The sequence below is a fragment of the Pongo abelii genome, chromosome 12 (assembly GCF_028885655.2).
Source record: "Pongo abelii isolate AG06213 chromosome 12, NHGRI_mPonAbe1-v2.0_pri, whole genome shotgun sequence".
NCBI classification, from domain to species: domain Eukaryota; kingdom Metazoa; phylum Chordata; class Mammalia; order Primates; family Hominidae; genus Pongo; species Pongo abelii.
Window position 1 is genome coordinate 7,659,115 of NC_071997.2, and position 22,656 is coordinate 7,681,770.

Consider the following 22,656-nt stretch of genomic DNA (forward strand, 5'->3'; position numbering starts at 1 on the left):
AAATGGAATGTAGAATGGAACCTGGAATGTAATGGAATGGTACGTGTAATGGAATAGAATGGAATGTGGAGTGGATTGTGCAATGGAATGGAATGCAATGGAACTCACAATGGAATGTGGAAAGGAATGTGGAATGCAATTTGGAATGGACTGCGAAATGGAATGTGGAATGGAATGTGGAATAAAATGCACTGGAATGAGAAATGAATGTTGAATGTAATGTGGAATGGAATGTCGAACGGAATGTCGAATTCAAAGTGGAGTGGACTGGAATGGAATGGGGACTGGAACATGGGATGAAATCGAATGGAATGTGGAAAGGAAAGTGGAATGGAATGCGGAACGGAATGTTGAATGGAATGGAAGGGAATCTGGAAAGGAATGGAATGGAATGTGGAATGGGAAGTGGAATGGATTGGGATGGAATGTTGAATGGAATGTGGAATGGAATGGAATGTGGAATGGAAGGTGGAATTCCATGTGGAATGGAACGTGAAAAGGAAAGTGGAATGGAATGTGGAATGCATGGTGGAATGGAATGGAATGAAACGTGGAATGAAACGTGGATTGGAATGGAATGGAATGTGGAATGGAATAGAATGGAATATGGAATGGAATTTAATGGAAATTGGAATGGAACGTGAATTTTAACGGAATGGAATGGAATGTGGAATGGAATGGAATGGAATGTGGAATGGAATATGGAATGGAACAGAATGGAATGTGGAATGGAATGTGGAATAGAATGTGGAATGAAATGTGGAATGGAATGGAATGATATGTTGAATGAAACGTGAATTGCAATGGAATGGAAAGTGGAATGGAATGGAATGGAATGCGGAATGGAATGTGGAAAGGAATGTGTAATGGTATGTGGAATGCAATGGAATGGAATGTGTAATGGCATGTGAATTGGAATGCAATGGATTGCAGAATGGAATGTGGAAAGAAATGCAATGGAATGTGGAATGAAATTCAATGGAATGAGAAGGGAACGTAGAATGGAAAGTGGAATGGAATGTGGAATGCACTGCGTAATGGACTGAAGAATGGAAAGTGGAATGGAATGCAAAGGACTGGAATGTGAAACGGAATGTGGAATGGAATACAATGGAATGTGGAATGGCATGTGGAATGAAATTCAAAGGAATGAGAATGGAATTTTGAATGGAATGTGGAATGGAAAGTGGAATGGAATGGAATGGGATGTGGAATGAAATGTGGAATGGAATGTGTATTGCCATGGAAGGGAATGTGGAAAGGAAGGGAAGGGAATGTGGAATGGGATGTCGAACGGAATGGGAGGGAATGTGGAAAAGTATGTGGAATGGAATGGAATGGAATGTGGAATGGAATGTGGAAAGGAATGTAATGGAATGTAGAATGGAATGTGGAATGGAATGTGGAATGGAACACAATGGAATGTGCATTGGAATGTGGAATGGAATACGGAATGGAAAGCAATGGAAAGTGTAATGCAATGTGGAAAGGAATGTGGAATGGAAAGTGGAATGGAAAGTGAAATGGAATGTGGAAAGAATGGAATGGAATGTGGAATAGAATGTGGAATGGACTTTAATGGAATGTGGAATGGAATGTTGAGTGAAAGTTGGAATGGATTGTGGCATGGAAAGTGGAATGGAATGGAGTGGAATGTGGAATGGAACGTGAAATGGAATGGAATGGAATATGGAATGTAAAGTGGAATGCAACGTGGAATGAAATGTGGAATTGAACGTGGCATGTAATGTGGAATAGAATGTGGAATGGAACGGAATGGAATGTGGACTTGAATGTGGAATTGAATGTGGAATGGAACGTGGAATGGAATGGAAGGCAATGTGGAATGAAACGTGGAATAGAATACAATGGAATTGAATGTGGAATGGAACGAGGTATGGAATGGAAGGCAATGTGGAATGAAACGTGGAATAGAATACAATGGAATGGAATGGAATGTGGAATGGAATGGAATGGAATGTGGAATGGAATCCGGAGTGGCATGGAATGGAATGTGGAAAGGATTGTGGAATGGAATGTGGAATGGAATAGCAACGAATGGAAAGGAATGTGGAATGGTATGTGGAATGGAATATGGAGTAGAATGGAATGTGGAATGGAATGTGGAATGGAAAGGTATGGAAAGTGTAATGGAATGGATTGGAATGTGCAATGGAATGGAATGGAATGTGGAATGGAATGGAATTGAACGTAATGTGGAATGGAATGCAACGGAAAGGAATGTGACATGGAAAAGAATGTGAAATAGAATGTGTAATGGAATGGAATGCGGAATGGAATGGAATGTGGGATGGATTGGAATGGAATGTGGAATGGAATGTAATGGAATGGAATGAAATATTGAATGCAATGGAATGGAATGTAGAATGGAATGCAATTGAATGGAATGGAATGGAATTTGGAATGGAGTGGAATTGAATGAGGAAATAATGTAATGGAATGGAATGAAATTAAAAGGAACGTGGAATGAAATGGAATGTGAAATGGAATGGAATGAAATGGAATGAGGAATGGAATGGAAGGGAACGTGTAATGGAATGGAATGGAATGTGGAATGGGATGGAATGCAATGTGGAATGGAATGTAGAATGAAATGGAACGTGTAATGGAGTAGAATCAAACGTGGAATGGAATTGAATGGAACGTGGAATGGAATGGAATGGAACGGGATGTGGAACGTAATGGAATGTCTTATGGAATGAGGAATGGAATGTGGAAAGGAATGGATAGTGGAATGGAATGGAATGGAATGGAATGTGGAATGGAATGTTTAATGGAATCTGATGGAATGTGAATAGATTGGAATGTGGAATGGAATAGAATGGAATGTGGAAAGGAATGTGGACTGGAATGGAATGCATGTGGAATGGAATGTGGAATGGAATGGACTGGAATGTGGAATGCAATGTGGAATGCAATGTGGAATGGAAATTGTGGAATGGAATGTGCAATGGAACGGAATGGAATGTGAAATGGAATGTGGAATGGAATGGAACGCTATTGGGAATGGAAAGTGTAATGAAATGGAATGCAACGTAGAATGGAACTTAGAATGGAATGTGGAATGGAGCGTGGAATGGAATGTGGAATGTAATGTGGAAAGGAACGTGGAATGGAATGGGATGGAACGTGTAATGGAAAGTGGAATGGAACGTGGAATGGAACAAAGAATGGAATGTTGAAAGGATCATAGAATTGAATGTGAAATGGAATGTGGAATGCAATGGAATGGAGCTGAATGGAATTGAATGGAACTGAATGGAACTGAATGGAATGCAATGGAATGGAATGTGGAGTGGAATGTTTAACAGAATGAAATGGAATGCGGAATGGAATGGAAGGTGGAAAGGAATGTAATGAAATCTGGAATGGAATGTGGAATGGAATGAATTGTGTAACGGAATAGAATGTGGAATGGAGTAAAATGCAATGGAATGTAGAATGGAATGGAATAGAATGTGAAATGCAATGGAATGGAGTGTGGAATGGAATGGAACAGAATTTGGAATGGAATAGCAAGTGGAATGAAATGGAATGGAACGGAATGTGCAATCTAAAGCAATGTAATGGATTGGAATGGAATGAGGCTTGGAATGGAATGGAATGTCGAATGGAATGGAATGGAACGGGATGTGGAACGTAATGGAATGTCGTATGGAATGGAATGGAATGAGGAATGGAATGTGGAAAGGAATGGATAGTGGAATGGAATGGAATGGAATGGAATGTGGAATGGAATGTTTAATGGAATCTGATGGAATGTGAATAGATTGGAATGTGGAATGGAATAGAATGGAATGTAGAAAGGAATGTGGACTGGAATGGAATGCATGTGGAATGGAATGTGGAATGGAATGGACTGGAATGTGGAATGCAATGTGGAATGCAATGTGGAATGGAAATTGTGGAATGGAATGTGGAATGGAACGGAATGGAATGTGAAATGGAATGTGGAATGGAATGGAATCCAATTGGGAATGGAAAGTGTAATGGAATGGAATGCAACGTAGAATGGAACTTGGAATGGAATGTGGAATGGAGCGTGGAATGGAATGTGGAATGTAATGTGGAATGGAACGTGGAATGGAATGGGATGGAACGTGTAATGGAAAGTGGAATGGAACGTGGAATGGAACAAAGAATGTAATGTGGAAAGGATCATAGAATTGAATGTGAAATGGAATGTGGAATGCAATGGAATGGAACTGAATGGAATTGAATGGAACTGAATGGAACTGAATGGAACTGAATGGAACTGAATGGAATGCAATAGAATGGAATGTGGAGTGGAATGTTTAATAGAATGAAATGGAATGTGGAATGGAATGGAAGGTGGAAAGCAATGTAATGAAATCTGGAATGGAATGTAGAATGGAATGGATTGTGTAACGGAATAGAATGTGGAATGGAGTAAAATGCAATGGAATGTAGAATGGAATGGAATGGAATGTGAAATGCAATGGAATGGAATGTGAAATGGAATGGAACAGAATGTGGAATGGAAGAGCAAGTGGAATGAAATGGAATGGAACGGAATGTGCAATCTAAAGCAATGTAATGGATTGGAATGGAATGAGGCCTGGAATGGAATGGAATGTGGAATGGAATGGAATGGAACGGGATGTGGAACGTAATGGAATGTCGCATGGAATGGAATGGAATGAGGAATGGAATGTGGAAAGGAATGGATAGTGGAATGGAATGGAATGGAATGGAATGTGGAATGGAATGTTTAATGGAATCTGATGGAATGTGAATAGATTGGAATGTGGAATGGAATAGAATGGAATGTGGAAAAGAATGTGGACTGGAATGGAATGCATGTGGAATGGAATGTGGAATGGAATGGACTGGAATGTGGAATGCAATGTGGAATGCAATGTGGAATGGAAATTGTGGAATGGAATGTGGAATGGAATGGAATGGAATGTGAAATGGAATGTGGAATGGAATGGAATGCAATTGGGAATTTAAAGTGTAATGGAATGGAATGCAACGTAGAATGGAACTTGGAATGGAATGTGCAATGGAGCGTGGAATGGAATGTGGAATGTAATGTGGAATGGAACGTGGAATGGAATGGGATGGAACGTGTAATGGAAAGTGGAATGGAACGTGGAATGGAACAAAGAATGGAATGTGGAAAGGATCATAGAATTGAATGTGAAATGGAATGTGGAATGCAATGGAATGGAACTGAATGGAATTGAATGGAACTGAATGGAACTGAATGGAATGCAATGGAATGGAATGTGGAGTGGAACGTTTAATAGAATGAAATGGAATGTGGAATGGAATGGAAGGTGGAAAGGAATGTAATAAAATCTGGAATGGAATGTGGAATGGAATGGATTGTGTAACGGAATCGAATGTGAAATGGAGTAAAATGGAATGGAATGAAGAATGGAATGGAATGGAATGTGAAATGCAATGCAATGGAATGTGGAATGGAATGGAACAGAATGTGGAATGGAATAGCAAGTGGAATGAAATGGAATGGAACGGAATGTGCAATCTAAAGCAATGTAATGGATTGGAATGGAATGAGGCTTGGAATGGAATGGAATGTGGAATGGAATGGAATGGAATGCGAAATGGAATGAAATGGGATGTGGAATGGAAGGTATAATGGAATCTGCAATGGAACGTGAAATAAAATGGAATGGAATGTGTAATATAACGTGGAACGGAATGGAGAGGAACGTGTAATGGAACGAGGAGTGGAATGTTTATTGGAATGGAATGGAATGTGGAATGGAATGGAATGGAATGTGGAATGGAATGGAATGGAATGTGGAATGGAATGGAATGGAAAGTGGAATGGATTAGAAAGTGGAATGAAATGTAATGGAATGGAATGTGGAATGGAATGCTACGGAATGGATATGAATGGAATGTGGAATGGAATGGAATGGAATGTGGAATGGAATAGAATGTGGAATGGAATGAAGTGGAATGGAATGTGAAATGGAATGGAATGGAATGTGGAAAGAATGGAATGTAATGTGAAATGAAACGGAATGTAATGGAATGTGGACTGGAATGTGGAATGGAAAGTGGACTGCAATGTGTAAAGTATTGCAATGGAAAGGGTAATGGAAGGTGGAATGGAATGGAATGTCGGTGTAATAGAAAGTGGAATGCAAAGTGGAATGAAACGTGGAATGGGTTAGAAAGGAAATCGGAATGCAATGGAATGGAATTTGGAATGGAATGGAATGGAAAAGTGTATGGAATGCGGAATGGAATGGAATGCGGAATGGAATGGAATGGAAAAGTGTATGGAATGCGGAATGGAATGGAATGCAGAATGGAATGTGGAATGGAATGGAATGGAATGTGGAACGAAACTGAATGTGGAACGGATTGGAATGGAATGGAATGTGCAATGGAACAGAATGTGGAATGGAATGGAAAGGAATGGAATGTGGAATGTCTTGGAATGGAATCTGGAAAGGAATGGAATGGAATGGAATGGAGTGGAATGGAAAGTGGAATGGAATGGAATGAACTACGGAACCGAATGTGAAATGGAATGGAATGGAATGTGGAATGGAATGTGGAATGGAAAGGAATGGAATGTGGAATGGAATGTGGTATGGAATGCAATGACACGTGGAATGGAATGGAATGTGGAATGGAATGGAATAGAATGTGTAAAGGAATGGAATGGAATGTGGAATGTAAAGAGGAATGGAATGGAAAGGAATGTGGAATGGAACAGATGGGATTGTGGAATGGAATGTGGAATGGAATGTGCAAAGGAATCTGGAATGGAAAGGAATGCAATGTGTAATGGAATGTGGAATGGAATTGAATGGTATCCAGTATGGAATGGAAGGGAATGTAGAATGGAATGGAATGGAATGGAATATGCAATGGAATGGAATGGAAAGGAATGGAATGGAATGGAATGGAAAGCAATGTGGAATGAAATGGAATGGAATGTGGAATGGAATGTGGAATGCAGTGGAATGGAATGTGGAATGGAATGTGGAATAGAATGCAATGGAATTTGAAATAGACTGTGGAATGAAATGGAATGGAATGTGGAAAGGAATGTGGAATGGAGTGGAATGTAGAATGGAATGTGGAATGGAATGGTATGTGGAATTGAATGGAATGGAATTTGGAAAGGAATGGAAAGGAATAGAATGTGGAATGGAATGTGGAATCGAATGAGGAATGGAATGGAATGCAAAGTGGAATGGAATGGAAAGGAATGTGGAATGGAAAGTGAAATGGAATGGAATGGAATGTGGAATGGAATGGAATGGAATAGAATGTGGATTGGAATGTGGAATGGAAATCCATGGAATGTGGAATGGATACAGTAATGGAATGGAATTGAAAGTGGAATGGATTGGAATGGAATGTGCACTGGAATGTGGAATGTAATGGAATGGAATGTGGAATGGAATGTGTAATGGATTAGAATGGAAAGTGGCATGGAATGGAATGGAATGGCATGCGGAATTGAACCTGGAATGGAATGGATTGCAAGGTGGAGTGGAATGTCGAATGGAAAGTGGAATGGAAAGTGAAATGGAAGGTGGAATGGAGTGGAATGAATGGGTAGTTTAATGGAATGGAAAGGAAAGGACTGTGGAATGGAATGGAATTGAATGTGGAATGGAATGGAATGGAATATGGAATGGAACGTGGAATGGAACATGCAATGGCATGTGGAATGGAATGTGGAATGGAAAGTTATGTGGAATGGAGTGGAAATAGGAATGTAATGGAATTGAATGGAATGTGGAATTGAATGGGATGGAATGTGGAATGGAAAGGAATGTGGAATAGAATGGAATGGAAAGGGAATGGAATGGAATGGAATGGAATGTGGAATGGAATAGAAAGTGGAATGGAGTGGAATGGAATCTAATGGAAAAGGAATGGAATGGAATGGAATGGAATGTGGAATGGAATGGAATGAGGAATGTAATGGAATGGAATTTGGAAAGGAATTTTATGGAATGTGGAATGGAATGAAGCGTAAAATGGTATGGAATTGAATGGCATGTGGTATGGAATTGAATGGAATGCAATTTGGAACGGATGGCAAGCAAAGTGGAATTGAAAGGAAAGGAAAGAGGAATGGAATGTGGAATGGAAAGGAATGGTATGTCGAATGCAATGTGGAATGGAATGGAATGGAATGGGAATGGAACCTGCAATAGAATGGAATGGAATGTGGAATAGAATGGAATGGAATTGGAATGGACTATGGAAAGGAATGCCGATTGGAGTGGAATGCAATGTGGAATGGAAGGCGTAATAGAATGCAATGGAATTGCAATGGACTGTGGAATGGAATGGAATGGAATAGGAATGGAATGTGGAATGGAATGGAATGGAATGTGGAATACAAAGTAATGGAATAGAATGGAATGTGGAATTGAAAGGAATTGGAAGTGGAATGGAATGGAAAGGAATGTACAGTGGAATGGAATGGAATGTGGAATGGAAAGGAATTGAATGTAACGGAAGGTGGATTTTACAGTGAAATGGAATGTAGAATGGAACCTGGAATGTAATGGAATGGTACGTGTAATGGAATAGAATGGAATGTGGAGTGGATTGTGCAATGGAATGGAATGCAATGGAACTCACAATGGAATGTGGAAAGGAATGTGGAATGCAATTTGGAATGGACTGCGAAATGGAATGTGGAATGGAATGTGGAATAAAATGCACTGGAATGAGAAATGAATGTTGAATGTAATGTGGAATGGAATGTCGAACGGAATGTCGAATTCAAAGTGGAGTGGACTGGAATGGAATGGGGACTGGAACATGGGATGAAATCGAATGGAATGTGGAAAGGAAAGTGGAATGGAATGCGGAACGGAATGTTGAATGGAATGGAAGGGAATCTGGAAAGGAATGGAATGGAATGTGGAATGGGAAGTGGAATGGATTGGGATGGAATGTTGAATGGAATGTGGAATGGAATGGAATGTGGAATGGAAGGTGGAATTCCATGTGGAATGGAACGTGAAAAGGAAAGTGGAATGGAATGTGGAATGCATGGTGGAATGGAATGGAATGAAACGTGGAATGAAACGTGGATTGGAATGGAATGGAATGTGGAATGGAATAGAATGGAATATGGAATGGAATTTAATGGAAATTGGAATGGAACGTGAATTTTAACGGAATGGAATGGAATGTGGAATGGAATGGAATGGAATGTGGAATGGAATATGGAATGGAACAGAATGGAATGTGGAATGGAATGTGGAATAGAATGTGGAATGAAATGTGGAATGGAATGGAATGATATGTTGAATGAAACGTGAATTGCAATGGAATGGAAAGTGGAATGGAATGGAATGGAATGCGGAATGGAATGTGGAAAGGAATGTGTAATGGTATGTGGAATGCAATGGAATGGAATGTGTAATGGCATGTGAATTGGAATGCAATGGATTGCAGAATGGAATGTGGAAAGAAATGCAATGGAATGTGGAATGAAATTCAATGGAATGAGAAGGGAACGTAGAATGGAAAGTGGAATGGAATGTGGAATGCACTGCGTAATGGACTGAAGAATGGAAAGTGGAATGGAATGCAAAGGACTGGAATGTGAAACGGAATGTGGAATGGAATACAATGGAATGTGGAATGGCATGTGGAATGAAATTCAAAGGAATGAGAATGGAATTTTGAATGGAATGTGGAATGGAAAGTGGAATGGAATGGAATGGGATGTGGAATGAAATGTGGAATGGAATGTGTATTGCCATGGAAGGGAATGTGGAAAGGAAGGGAAGGGAATGTGGAATGGGATGTCGAACGGAATGGGAGGGAATGTGGAAAAGTATGTGGAATGGAATGGAATGGAATGTGGAATGGAATGTGGAAAGGAATGTAATGGAATGTAGAATGGAATGTGGAATGGAATGTGGAATGGAACACAATGGAATGTGCATTGGAATGTGGAATGGAATACGGAATGGAAAGCAATGGAAAGTGTAATGCAATGTGGAAAGGAATGTGGAATGGAAAGTGGAATGGAAAGTGAAATGGAATGTGGAAAGAATGGAATGGAATGTGGAATAGAATGTGGAATGGACTTTAATGGAATGTGGAATGGAATGTTGAGTGAAAGTTGGAATGGATTGTGGCATGGAAAGTGGAATGGAATGGAGTGGAATGTGGAATGGAACGTGAAATGGAATGGAATGGAATATGGAATGTAAAGTGGAATGCAACGTGGAATGAAATGTGGAATTGAACGTGGCATGTAATGTGGAATAGAATGTGGAATGGAACGGAATGGAATGTGGACTTGAATGTGGAATTGAATGTGGAATGGAACGTGGAATGGAATGGAAGGCAATGTGGAATGAAACGTGGAATAGAATACAATGGAATTGAATGTGGAATGGAACGAGGTATGGAATGGAAGGCAATGTGGAATGAAACGTGGAATAGAATACAATGGAATGGAATGGAATGTGGAATGGAATGGAATGGAATGTGGAATGGAATCCGGAGTGGCATGGAATGGAATGTGGAAAGGATTGTGGAATGGAATGTGGAATGGAATAGCAACGAATGGAAAGGAATGCGGAATGGTATGTGGAATGGAATATGGAGTAGAATGGAATGTGGAATGGAATGTGGAATGGAAAGGTATGGAAAGTGTAATGGAATGGATTGGAATGTGCAATGGAATGGAATGGAATGTGGAATGGAATGGAATTGAACGTAATGTGGAATGGAATGCAACGGAAAGGAATGTGACATGGAAAAGAATGTGAAATAGAATGTGTAATGGAATGGAATGCGGAATGGAATGGAATGTGGGATGGATTGGAATGGAATGTGGAATGGAATGTAATGGAATGGAATGAAATATTGAATGCAATGGAATGGAATGTAGAATGGAATGCAATTGAATGGAATGGAATGGAATTTGGAATGGAGTGGAATTGAATGAGGAAATAATGTAATGGAATGGAATGAAATTAAAAGGAACGTGGAATGAAATGGAATGTGAAATGGAATGGAATGAAATGGAATGAGGAATGGAATGGAAGGGAACGTGTAATGGAATGGAATGGAATGTGGAATGGGATGGAATGCAATGTGGAATGGAATGTAGAATGAAATGGAACGTGTAATGGAGTAGAATCAAACGTGGAATGGAATTGAATGGAACGTGGAATGGAATGGAATGGAACGGGATGTGGAACGTAATGGAATGTCTTATGGAATGAGGAATGGAATGTGGAAAGGAATGGATAGTGGAATGGAATGGAATGGAATGGAATGTGGAATGGAATGTTTAATGGAATCTGATGGAATGTGAATAGATTGGAATGTGGAATGGAATAGAATGGAATGTGGAAAGGAATGTGGACTGGAATGGAATGCATGTGGAATGGAATGTGGAATGGAATGGACTGGAATGTGGAATGCAATGTGGAATGCAATGTGGAATGGAAATTGTGGAATGGAATGTGCAATGGAACGGAATGGAATGTGAAATGGAATGTGGAATGGAATGGAACGCTATTGGGAATGGAAAGTGTAATGAAATGGAATGCAACGTAGAATGGAACTTAGAATGGAATGTGGAATGGAGCGTGGAATGGAATGTGGAATGTAATGTGGAATGGAACGTGGAATGGAATGGGATGGAACGTGTAATGGAAAGTGGAATGGAACGTGGAATGGAACAAAGAATGGAATGTTGAAAGGATCATAGAATTGAATGTGAAATGGAATGTGGAATGCAATGGAATGGAGCTGAATGGAATTGAATGGAACTGAATGGAACTGAATGGAATGCAATGGAATGGAATGTGGAGTGGAATGTTTAACAGAATGAAATGGAATGCGGAATGGAATGGAAGGTGGAAAGGAATGTAATGAAATCTGGAATGGAATGTGGAATGGAATGAATTGTGTAACGGAATAGAATGTGGAATGGAGTAAAATGCAATGGAATGTAGAATGGAATGGAATGGAATGTGAAATGCAATGGAATGGAGTGTGGAATGGAATGGAACAGAATTTGGAATGGAATAGCAAGTGGAATGAAATGGAATGGAACGGAATGTGCAATCTAAAGCAATGTAATGGATTGGAATGGAATGAGGCTTGGAATGGAATGGAATGTCGAATGGAATGGAATGGAACGGGATGTGGAACGTAATGGAATGTCGTATGGAATGGAATGGAATGAGGAATGGAATGTGGAAAGGAATGGATAGTGGAATGGAATGGAATGGAATGGAATGTGGAATGGAATGTTTAATGGAATCTGATGGAATGTGAATAGATTGGAATGTGGAATGGAATAGAATGGAATGTAGAAAGGAATGTGGACTGGAATGGAATGCATGTGGAATGGAATGTGGAATGGAATGGACTGGAATGTGGAATGCAATGTGGAATGGAAATTGTGGAATGGAATGTGGAATGGAACGGAATGGAATGTGAAATGGAATGTGGAATGGAATGGAATCCAATTGGGAATGGAAAGTGTAATGGAATGGAATGCAACATAGAATGGAACTTGGAATGGAATGTGGAATGGAGCGTGGAATGGAATGTGGAATGTAATGTGGAATGGAACGTGGAATGGAATGGGATGGAACGTGTAATGGAAAGTGGAATGGAACGTGGAATGGAACAAAGAATGTAATGTGGAAAGGATCATAGAATTGAATGTGAAATGGAATGTGGAATGCAATGGAATGGAACTGAATGGAATTGAATGGAACTGAATGGAACTGAATGGAACTGAATGGAACTGAATGGAATGCAATAGAATGGAATGTGGAGTGGAATGTTTAATAGAATGAAATGGAATGTGGAATGGAATGGAAGGTGGAAAGCAATGTAATGAAATCTGGAATGGAATGTAGAATGGAATGGATTGTGTAACGGAATAGAATGTGGAATGGAGTAAAATGCAATGGAATGTAGAATGGAATGGAATGGAATGTGAAATGCAATGGAATGGAATGTGGAATGGAATGGAACAGAATGTGGAATGGAAGAGCAAGTGGAATGAAATGGAATGGAACGGAATGTGCAATCTAAAGCAATGTAATGGATTGGAATGGAATGAGGCTTGGAATGGAATGGAATGTGGAATGGAATGGAATGGAACGGGATGTGGAACGTAATGGAATGTCGCATGGAATGGAATGGAATGAGGAATGGAATGTGGAAAGGAATGGATAGTGGAATGGAATGGAATGGAATGGAATGTGGAATGGAATGTTTAATGGAATCTGATGGAATGTGAATAGATTGGAATGTGGAATGGAATAGAATGGAATGTGGAAAAGAATGTGGACTGGAATGGAATGCATGTGGAATGGAATTTGGAATGGAATGGACTGGAATGTGGAATGCAATGTGGAATGCAATGTGGAATGGAAATTGTGGAATGGAATGTGGAATGGAATGGAATGGAATGTGAAATGGAATGTGGAATGGAATGGAATGCAATTGGGAATTTAAAGTGTAATGGAATGGAATGCAACGTAGAATGGAACTTGGAATGGAATGTGCAATGGAGCGTGGAATGGAATGTGGAATGTAATGTGGAATGGAACGTGGAATGGAATGGGATGGAACGTGTAATGGAAAGTGGAATGGAACGTGGAATGGAACAAAGAATGGAATGTGGAAAGGATCATAGAATTGAATGTGAAATGGAATGTGGAATGCAATGGAATGGAACTGAATGGAATTGAATGGAACTGAATGGAACTGAATGGAATGCAATGGAATGGAATGTGGAGTGGAACGTTTAATAGAATGAAATGGAATGTGGAATGGAATGGAAGGTGGAAAGGAATGTAATAAAATCTGGAATGGAATGTGGAATGGAATGGATTGTGTAACGGAATCGAATGTGGAATGGAGTAAAATGGAATGGAATGAAGAATGGAATGGAATGGAATGTGAAATGCAATGCAATGGAATGTGGAATGGAATGGAACAGAATGTGGAATGGAATAGCAAGTGGAATGAAATGGAATGGAACGGAATGTGCAATCTAAAGCAATGTAATGGATTGGAATGGAATGAGGCTTGGAATGGAATGGAATGTGGAATGGAATGGAATGGAATGCGAAATGGAATGAAATGGGATGTGGAATGGAAGGTATAATGGAATCTGCAATGGAACGTGAAATAAAATGGAATGGAATGTGTAATATAACGTGGAACGGAATGGAGAGGAACGTGTAATGGAACGAGGAGTGGAATGTTTATTGGAATGGAATGGAATGTGGAATGGAATGGAATGGAATGTGGAATGGAATGGAATGGAATGTGGAATGGAATGGAATGGAAAGTGGAATGGATTAGAAAGTGGAATGAAATGTAATGGAATGGAATGTGGAATGGAATGCTACGGAATGGATATGAATGGAATGTGGAATGGAATGGAATGGAATGTGGAATGGAATAGAATGTGGAATGGAATGAAGTGGAATGGAATGTGAAATGGAATGGAATGGAATGTGGAAAGAATGGAATGTAATGTGAAATGAAACGGAATGTAATGGAATGTGGACTGGAATGTGGAATGGAAAGTGGACTGCAATGTGTAAAGTATTGCAATGGAAAGGGTAATGGAAGGTGGAATGGAATGGAATGTCGGTGTAATAGAAAGTGGAATGCAAAGTGGAATGAAACGTGGAATGGGTTAGAATGGAAATCGGAATGCAATGGAATGGAATTTGGAATGGAATGGAATGGAAAAGTGTATGGAATGCGGAATGGAATGGAATGCGGAATGGAATGGAATGGAAAAGTGTATGGAATGCGGAATGGAATGGAATGCAGAATGGAATGTGGAATGGAATGGAATGGAATGTGGAACGAAACTGAATGTGGAACGGATTGGAATGGAATGGAATGTGCAATGGAACAGAATGTGGAATGGAATGGAAAGGAATGGAATGTGGAATGTCTTGGAATGGAATATGGAAAGGAATGGAATGGAATGGAATGGAGTGGAATGGAAAGTGGAATGGAATGGAATGAACTATGGAATCGAATGTGAAATGGAATGGAATGGAATGTGGAATGGAATGTGGAATGGAAAGGAATGGAATGTGGAATGGAATGTGGTATGGAATGCAATGACACGTGGAATGGAATGGAATGTGGAATGGAATGGAATAGAATGTGTAAAGGAATGGAATGGAATGTGGAATGTAAAGAGGAATGGAATGGAAAGGAATGTGGAATGGAACAGATGGGATTGTGGAATGGAATGTGGAATGGAATGTGCAAAGGAATCTGGAATGGAAAGGAATGCAATGTGTAATGGAATGTGGAATGGAATTGAATGGTATCCAGTATGGAATGGAAGGGAATGTAGAATGGAATGGAATGGAATGGAATATGCAATGGAATGGAATGGAAAGGAATGGAATGGAATGGAATGGAAAGCAATGTGGAATGAAATGGAATGGAATGTGGAATGGAATGTGGAATGCAGTGGAATGGAATGTGGAATGGAATGTGGAATAGAATGCAATGGAATTTGAAATAGACTGTGGAATGAAATGGAATGGAATGTGGAAAGGAATGTGGAATGGAGTGGAATGTAGAATGGAATGTGGAATGGAATGGTATGTGGAATTGAATGGAATGGAATTTGGAAAGGAATGGAAAGGAATAGAATGTGGAATGGAATGTGGAATCGAATGAGGAATGGAATGGAATGCAAAGTGGAATGGAATGGAAAGGAATGTGGAATGGAAAGTGAAATGGAATGGAATGGAATGTGGAATGGAATGGAATGGAATAGAATGTGGATTGGAATGTGGAATGGAAATCCATGGAATGTGGAATGGATACAGTAATGGAATGGAATTGAAAGTGGAATGGATTGGAATGGAATGTGCACTGGAATGTGGAATGTAATGGAATGGAATGTGGAATGGAATGTGTAATGGATTAGAATGGAAAGTGGCATGGAATGGAATGGAATGGCATGCGGAATTGAACCTGGAATGGAATGGATTGCAAGGTGGAGTGGAATGTCGAATGGAAAGTGGAATGGAAAGTGAAATGGAAGGTGGAATGGAGTGGAATGAATGGGTAGTTTAATGGAATGGAAAGGAAAGGACTGTGGAATGGAATGGAATTGAATGTGGAATGGAATGGAATGGAATATGGAATGGAACGTGGAATGGAACATGCAATGGCATGTGGAATGGAATGTGGAATGGAAAGTTATGTGGAATGGAGTGGAAATAGGAATGTAATGGAATTGAATGGAATGTGGAATTGAATGGGATGGAATGTGGAATGGAAAGGAATGTGGAATAGAATGGAATGGAAAGGGAATGGAATGGAATGGAATGGAATGTGGAATGGAATAGAAAGTGGAATGGAGTGGAATGGAATCTAATGGAAAAGGAATGGAATGGAATGGAATGGAATGTGGAATGGAATGGAATGAGGAATGTAATGGAATGGAATTTGGAAAGGAATTTTATGGAATGTGGAATGGAATGAAGCGTAAAATGGTATGGAATTGAATGGCATGTGGTATGGAATTGAATGGAATGCAATTTGGAACGGATGGCAAGCAAAGTGGAATTGAAAGGAAAGGAAAGAGGAATGGAATGTGGAATGGAAAGGAATGGTATGTCGAATGCAATGTGGAATGGAATGGAATGGAATGGGAATGGAACCTGCAATAGAATGGAATGGAATGTGGAATAGAATGGAATGGAATTGGAATGGACTATGGAAAGGAATGCCGATTGGAGTGGAATGCAATGTGGAATGGAAGGCGTAATAGAATGCAATGGAATTGCAATGGACTGTGGAATGGAATGGAATGGAATAGGAATGGAATGTGGAATGGAATGGAATGGAATGTGGAATACAAAGTAATGGAATAGAATGGAATGTGGAATTGAAAGGAATTGGAAGTGGAATGGAATGGAAAGGAATGTACAGTGGAATGGAATGGAATGTGGAATGGAAAGGAATTGAATGTAACGGAAGGTGGATTTTACAGTGAAATGGAATGTAGAATGGAACCTGGAATGTAATGGAATGGTACGTGTAATGGAATAGAATGGAATGTGGAGTGGATTGTGCAATGGAATGGAATGCAATGGAACTCACAATGGAATGTGGAAAGGAATGTGGAATGCAATTTGGAATGGACTGCGAAATGGAATGTGGAATGGAATGTGGAATAAAATGCACTGGAATGAGAAATGAATGTTGAATGTAATGTGGAATGGAATGTCGAACGGAATGTCGAATTCAAAGTGGAGTGGACTGGAATGGAATGGGGACTGGAACATGGGATGAAATCGAATGGAATGTGGAAAGGAAAGTGGAATGGAATGCGGAACGGAATGTTGAATGGAATGGAAGGGAATCTGGAAAGGAATGGAATGGAATGTGGAATGGGAAGTGGAATGGATTGGGATGGAATGTTGAATGGAATGTGGAATGGAATGGAATGTGGAATGGAAGGTGGAATTCCATGTGGAATGGAACGTGAAAAGGAAAGTGGAATGGAATGTGGAATGCATGGTGGAATGGAATGGAATGAAACGTGGAATGAAACGTGGATTGGAATGGAATGGAATGTGGAATGGAATAGAATGGAATATGGAATGGAATTTAATGGAAATTGGAATGGAACGTGAATTTTAACGGAATGGAATGGAATGTGGAATGGAATGGAATGGAATGTGGAATGGAATATGGAATGGAACAGAATGGAATGTGGAATGGAATGTGGAATAGAATGTGGAATGAAATGTGGAATGGAATGGAATGATATGTTGAATGAAACGTGAATTGCAATGGAATGGAAAGTGGAATGGAATGGAATGGAATGCGGAATGGAATGTGGAAAGGAATGTGTAATGGTATGTGGAATGCAATGGAATGGAATGTGTAATGGCATGTGAATTGGAATGCAATGGATTGCAGAATGGAATGTGGAAAGAAATGCAATGGAATGTGGAATGAAATTCAATGGAATGAGAAGGGAACGTAGAATGGAAAGTGGAATGGAATGTGGAATGCACTGCGTAATGGACTGAAGAATGGAAAGTGGAATGGAATGCAAAGGACTGGAATGTGAAACGGAATGTGGAATGGAATACAATGGAATGTGGAATGGCATGTGGAATGAAATTCAAAGGAATGAGAATGGAATTTTGAATGGAATGTGGAATGGAAAGTGGAATGGAATGGAATGGGATGTGGAATGAAATGTGGAATGGAATGTGTATTGCCATGGAAGGGAATGTGGAAAGGAAGGGAAGGGAATGTGGAATGGGATGTCGAACGGAATGGGAGGGAATGTGGAAAAGTATGTGGAATGGAATGGAATGGAATGTGGAATGGAATGTGGAAAGGAATGTAATGGAATGTAGAATGGAATGTGGAATGGAATGTGGAATGGAACACAATGGAATGTGCATTGGAATGTGGAATGGAATACGGAATGGAAAGCAATGGAAAGTGTAATGCAATGTGGAAAGGAATGTGGAATGGAAAGTGGAATGGAAAGTGAAATGGAATGTGGAAAGAATGGAATGGAATGTGGAATAGAATGTGGAATGGACTTTAATGGAATGTGGAATGGAATGTTGAGTGAAAGTTGGAATGGATTGTGGCATGGAAAGTGGAATGGAATGGAGTGGAATGTGGAATGGAACGTGAAATGGAATGGAATGGAATATGGAATGTAAAGTGGAATGCAACGTGGAATGAAATGTGGAATTGAACGTGGCATGTAATGTGGAATAGAATGTGGAATGGAACGGAATGGAATGTGGACTTGAATGTGGAATTGAATGTGGAATGGAACGTGGAATGGAATGGAAGGCAATGTGGAATGAAACGTGGAATAGAATACAATGGAATTGAATGTGGAATGGAACGAGGTATGGAATGGAAGGCAATGTGGAATGAAACGTGGAATAGAATACAATGGAATGGAATGGAATGTGGAATGGAATGGAATGGAATGTGGAATGGAATCCGGAGTGGCATGGAATGGAATGTGGAAAGGATTGTGGAATGGAATGTGGAATGGAATAGCAACGAATGGAAAGGAATGCGGAATGGTATGTGGAATGGAATATGGAGTAGAATGGAATGTGGAATGGAATGTGGAATGGAAAGGTATGGAAAGTGTAATGGAATGGATTGGAATGTGCAATGGAATGGAATGGAATGTGGAATGGAATGGAATTGAACGTAATGTGGAATGGAATGCAACGGAAAGGAATGTGACATGGAAAAGAATGTGAAATAGAATGTGTAATGGAATGGAATGCGGAATGGAATGGAATGTGGGATGGATTGGAATGGAATGTGGAATGGAATGTAATGGAATGGAATGAAATATTGAATGCAATGGAATGGAATGTAGAATGGAATGCAATTGAATGGAATGGAATGGAATTTGGAATGGAGTGGAATTGAATGAGGAAATAATGTAATGGAATGGAATGAAATTAAAAGGAACGTGGAATGAAATGGAATGTGAAATGGAATGGAATGAAATGGAATGAGGAATGGAATGGAAGGGAACGTGTAATGGAATGGAATGGAATGTGGAATGGGATGGAATGCAATGTGGAATGGAATGTAGAATGAAATGGAACGTGTAATGGAGTAGAATCAAACGTGGAATGGAATTGAATGGAACGTGGAATGGAATGGAATGGAACGGGATGTGGAACGTAATGGAATGTCTTATGGAATGAGGAATGGAATGTGGAAAGGAATGGATAGTGGAATGGAATGGAATGGAATGGAATGTGGAATGGAATGTTTAATGGAATCTGATGGAATGTGAATAGATTGGAATGTGGAATGGAATAGAATGGAATGTGGAAAGGAATGTGGACTGGAATGGAATGCATGTGGAATGGAATGTGGAATGGAATGGACTGGAATGTGGAATGCAATGTGGAATGCAATGTGGAATGGAAATTGTGGAATGGAATGTGCAATGGAACGGAATGGAATGTGAAATGGAATGTGGAATGGAATGGAACGCTATTGGGAATGGAAAGTGTAATGAAATGGAATGCAACGTAGAATGGAACTTAGAATGGAATGTGGAATGGAGCGTGGAATGGAATGTGGAATGTAATGTGGAATGGAACGTGGAATGGAATGGGATGGAACGTGTAATGGAAAGTGGAATGGAACGTGGAATGGAACAAAGAATGGAATGTTGAAAGGATCATAGAATTGAATGTGAAATGGAATGTGGAATGCAATGGAATGGAGCTGAATGGAATTGAATGGAACTGAATGGAACTGAATGGAATGCAATGGAATGGAATGTGGAGTGGAATGTTTAACAGAATGAAATGGAATGCGGAATGGAATGGAAGGTGGAAAGGAATGTAATGAAATCTGGAATGGAATGTGGAATGGAATGAATTGTGTAACGGAATAGAATGTGGAATGGAGTAAAATGCAATGGAATGTAGAATGGAATGGAATGGAATGTGAAATGCAATGGAATGGAGTGTGGAATGGAATGGAACAGAATTTGGAATGGAATAGCAAGTGGAATGAAATGGAATGGAACGGAATGTGCAATCTAAAGCAATGTAATGGATTGGAATGGAATGAGGCTTGGAATGGAATGGAATGTCGAATGGAATGGAATGGAACGGGATGTGGAACGTAATGGAATGTCGTATGGAATGGAATGGAATGAGGAATGGAATGTGGAAAGGAATGGATAGTGGAATGGAATGGAATGGAATGGAATGTGGAATGGAATGTTTAATGGAATCTGATGGAATGTGAATAGATTGGAATGTGGAATGGAATAGAATGGAATGTAGAAAGGAATGTGGACTGGAATGGAATGCATGTGGAATGGAATGTGGAATGGAATGGACTGGAATGTGGAATGCAATGTGGAATGGAAATTGTGGAATGGAATGTGGAATGGAACGGAATGGAATGTGAAATGGAATGTGGAATGGAATGGAATCCAATTGGGAATGGAAAGTGTAATGGAATGGAATGCAACATAGAATGGAACTTGGAATGGAATGTGGAATGGAGCGTGGAATGGAATGTGGAATGTAATGTGGAATGGAACGTGGAATGGAATGGGATGGAACGTGTAATGGAAAGTGGAATGGAACGTGGAATGGAACAAAGAATGTAATGTGGAAAGGATCATAGAATTGAATGTGAAATGGAATGTGGAATGCAATGGAATGGAACTGAATGGAATTGAATGGAACTGAATGGAACTGAATGGAACTGAATGGAACTGAATGGAATGCAATAGAATGGAATGTGGAGTGGAATGTTTAATAGAATGAAATGGAATGTGGAATGGAATGGAAGGTGGAAAGCAATGTAATGAAATCTGGAATGGAATGTAGAATGGAATGGATTGTGTAACGGAATAGAATGTGGAATGGAGTAAAATGCAATGGAATGTAGAATGGAATGGAATGGAATGTGAAATGCAATGGAATGGAATGTGGAATGGAATGGAACAGAATGTGGAATGGAAGAGCAAGTGGAATGAAATGGAATGGAACGGAATGTGCAATCTAAAGCAATGTAATGGATTGGAATGGAATGAGGCTTGGAATGGAATGGAATGTGGAATGGAATGGAATGGAACGGGATGTGGAACGTAATGGAATGTCGCATGGAATGGAATGGAATGAGGAATGGAATGTGGAAAGGAATGGATAGTGGAATGGAATGGAATGGAATGGAATGTGGAATGGAATGTTTAATGGAATCTGATGGAATGTGAATAGATTGGAATGTGGAATGGAATAGAATGGAATGTGGAAAAGAATGTGGACTGGAATGGAATGCATGTGGAATGGAATTTGGAATGGAATGGACTGGAATGTGGAATGCAATGTGGAATGCAATGTGGAATGGAAATTGTGGAATGGAATGTGGAATGGAATGGAATGGAATGTGAAATGGAATGTGGAATGGAATGGAATGCAATTGGGAATTTAAAGTGTAATGGAATGGAATGCAACGTAGAATGGAACTTGGAATGGAATGTGCAATGGAGCGTGGAATGGAATGTGGAATGTAATGTGGAATGGAACGTGGAATGGAATGGGATGGAACGTGTAATGGAAAGTGGAATGGAACGTGGAATGGAACAAAGAATGGAATGTGGAAAGGATCATAGAATTGAATGTGAAATGGAATGTGGAATGCAATGGAATGGAACTGAATGGAATTGAATGGAACTGAATGGAACTGAATGGAATGCAATGGAATGGAATGTGGAGTGGAACGTTTAATAGAATGAAATGGAATGTGGAATGGAATGGAAGGTGGAAAGGAATGTAATAAAATCTGGAATGGAATGTGGAATGGAATGGATTGTGTAACGGAATCGAATGTGGAATGGAGTAAAATGGAATGGAATGAAGAATGGAATGGAATGGAATGTGAAATGCAATGCAATGGAATGTGGAATGGAATGGAACAGAATGTGGAATGGAATAGCAAGTGGAATGAAATGGAATGGAACGGAATGTGCAATCTAAAGCAATGTAATGGATTGGAATGGAATGAGGCTTGGAATGGAATGGAATGTGGAATGGAATGGAATGGAATGCGAAATGGAAT